Genomic DNA, 3,635 nt, shown 5'->3' with positions numbered 1-3,635 from the left:
TGAGAAAATTAATATGCTACGTTTATATCTTTTATAATAAACATTATTTTGATATAAGTATTTTCTTAGCATACAATTAAACACACACTTTTTTGTTTTATTAATTAAAAATAAAGAGTGCTAAATAGTCAATAAATTTTATGATTTGTAGTTATCAATTAGTTATTATTTATATTTTTAATGATATGAAATTACATCTAATAATATAAAATGACTCATTTTTTTAGCTAATTAAATGTTGACTAGATTTTAATAAAACTGTTAATCAATAGATTTTTTCATATGGATAATGTTTTTCCAAATTAAATATCATATATGATCATCAAGGTAAGAGTCGATAGAATCGTATGCTCTCTGTTTTATCGATTTTTAGCAAATTGAAGGTGGTTCGATTCTAATGGTTTGGGAGCGAAACTAACTCCTCTTTTACGTGTATCAATTTTTTAACAATGCATCAAAGATCCTCGAATCATACGAAATTTAAAGAAAAGATCGAAAAGACATAAATAAGGGCTTTGGAAATAAAATTGACTGGAATTAAAATGGTTTGCATTGAATTTAAACAAAGCAATAAAATGCCTTCAATTAAATCAAAGGACTTTTGACATGGAAATTAAAGGTTTCGGAACATAAAATTGAACAAGTAAAGTAACTGTTGCTTGAAAGATAAATTTGCATGAAAAGTAAAGTTTGCAGAAAAGATAAATAGAAAATAAAGACATGTGGAAGGAACCGTACAGAAAATTAACTCGAAGCAGACTCAGAAAGTCCCTTGGATGTGAGTGTGCATGAGTAATTTCTGAAGCAAAGTTTCAACCTTTGTATCTTCGAGCTTTCTTCTATTTATAGCCATCTCCTAACTAATCGAGTCAAAGTGTAACCACCACGTGCGTCAAAACATATGTAACTGTTTCTGCTTCTTCTGCTTTATAATGTAACGTCTTAAAAAAAAACTCCAAAAATTGATGTCTTTGATTTACCTCTTCGACTAACTATAACAGTTAAGCTTCAAGTCAATGTCAAAATGCCTTCCTCGATACAGGCTTCCTTCTGAGAGCACACTCCTGCTGATTTTCAAATAACTTTGTTTTTCAAAATTAATTATTTTCGACTAACAAATTGCCTCTAGGATTAATGTGTTACTTTCAAAATCATCTTGAAGATGAAACACTTAATCCTAAAAAATGCTATGAACGGGAAGCAATTAACTAAATAATAAATGGAATTTATTTTCCTCCAATTACTTTTGTCCGTTCGACACGTTTCCTATGATCTACAATCTCTCTTTTCCACCACTTCACCTTCTTCAAGAAGTTACCTCCCTTTTTGAATTCCCTTCTGCAACAACGGCTAGAAACAACTCTTCTTCTTTAAATAAAAATTTTTACCGTTTTCCCATTTCCTGAATTCTTACTTTCTGAAGCTCTAATTTCTTTTCCTCTTCTCTAAATTTTCTATTCTGCAACTTCAATCTTACTACCAATTTCTCAATTTACTCATCAATGGCTTTCTCTTCAACTCGTGCTACTGCTCAAGACAAGCGCAAAGGTCCTGTGGCTCAACATCAGGCTCCCCCAACCTTGCACATACTCAACCAAATCAACGACGAGATTAATAAAGACCCCATCCTCAAATTGATGACACAAGGATTCTCATCCTTTTTAATATTGGTGACGAAATCCACTGTTTCGTTGGCCCTATTCAAACTTTGGAGCGTGCTAACAAACGTCTTCACTTCTTCCCCGATGCACAAGGGGAAGATTTGCTTATCAACCAAGACCTTCTCATAACCCCTTTCATCAATCCTCAGAAATCCTTCAAGAACAACCCAAAAATTGCCCCACGAGGAGCTGACTTCCGGACTTGGTCCAAACGCTTCAGATCGGAGAAAAAAACTTCCTGGAGGGTCCTTGGTATCCAAGACCTACTTCGACTTTCTCACTTCACCCCTTCAACTCATCCTTGGATGATTGGAGCAATGGTCAATTTTTGGAATAGAACCACAAACAATTTCCACCTTTCCTGTGGAATGATCAGGCCTTTCTCTACTTGATGTGGCCGCCATTACTGGCCTCCCAATAAGCTTTCCTGAACTAACCTCTGATGTGCAACCGAATCGAGACTATAGGATAATCCATAGGACTTTCTATAGTGAATTTATTGCTCAAAATATGGGTCAAGAAAATGAACCTATAACTGATGATGAACATGTTGCATTTCTATATTGGTTGAATGCTATTGTCTTCTGCTCTCGAAGTGTTCAAATGCAGAAGCTTTTTCTCCCTTTGGCAGCTCTTTTACATGAGGTAATAATTTTAATTTGGCTAAGTTAATCCTGGGACATTTATTCGAAGAACTTGTTCACCTAGTCAACTATCTCCGAAACCACTCTTTGATTAATGTAGGAGGTCCTCTCTGGCTTCTCCAGCTTTGGTTGAATGCAGTTTTTGAAACATTCATGCAAAAGGATGATGACATTTCATCCGGTAAACAACATATCGAAGGATTCCATCTGGCCCATTTTCAACCAAATTTTCAAGATGCCCAATCGATTGAGGATCATTTCTGAGCTATTTTTCTCTCTCTTTCACTCTTGCAAAAACTTCAACAATAATGATCTCAATTTCACCCCCTTTCTGCATCGAAACTGTGGTCCTTTATGGCTCGAACACTTTCTCTTTCCCAATGATGATAAAGAGGACAAAATCACCAACAGAAATTGGGAAAACTTACTTGCTGTTTAGATAATCCCTACCGGATTACCTCAACACAAAAAGGAACAATTCAAAGCAACTCTCTATGCTCCTTATTATACTGCCAGACAATTTGGTTTCTCCCAAACCATCCCAGTTCCTCTTCCACGAAACAGTCGACCTCTTTGTCACGTTAAGTTGAATTCGAAGGAACAAATCGAACTCTGTCTTTCCTCAAACCAACAGCAAAAAGCAAACTATACTCACCTTTTTTATGAGCGTAGTTCATACATAACCAAATCTTACTTTGACTGGTGGACTATATATCTTTCCAAATATAGTCGCACCTTCGATGAGATCAAAACTTTTGCCATCAAGACAACTCCAACTACTGAAAGTTCACCAAAAAGAACTTTGAAGAGAAGACTTGAGGCTGCAGCACCACCAAGGCAGCCACAAAAGAAAACTCGAAAAGCTCCTACAATAACTTCTAAAAGGGTAATCTTTCGATCAACTTTTCTAAACCTCTCTTGATCATATTCGTTTGGAGACATCTTGATTTTGAATCTTCCTTTATTACCAAGTTCAATCATCAAGCGAGAGCTCTTCAGAAGAAAGTGAGCAGCCAGCACAAAATATATTTGCTTCTTCTTCCAATTCGGATTATGATTCAAAAACTGAATCGATCCCCAATTGATTTGAAAAAGAGCCACTCCGATAATTTTATATCAATTTCGAATATGTTAAATTAATTAGAAAGATTTAACCTGCTAAATGTCTTGTTTCAGATTAAAATAACTGCTCAAATCACATCTTCATTTGCTCCTGGACAATCACCACAACAAGACCAACCAGGATCAGAGCAACAAGAATCTCATTCATCAGCTCAAACTGTCATATCTGCTAACCTATACAGGTTGTTTTGCCAACACCAACTTAAAC

The sequence above is a fragment of the Arachis hypogaea genome, chromosome 9 (genome assembly GCF_003086295.3).
Source record: "Arachis hypogaea cultivar Tifrunner chromosome 9, arahy.Tifrunner.gnm2.J5K5, whole genome shotgun sequence".
NCBI lineage: Eukaryota > Viridiplantae > Streptophyta > Magnoliopsida > Fabales > Fabaceae > Arachis > Arachis hypogaea.
This window is presented reverse-complemented; position numbering follows the sequence as displayed.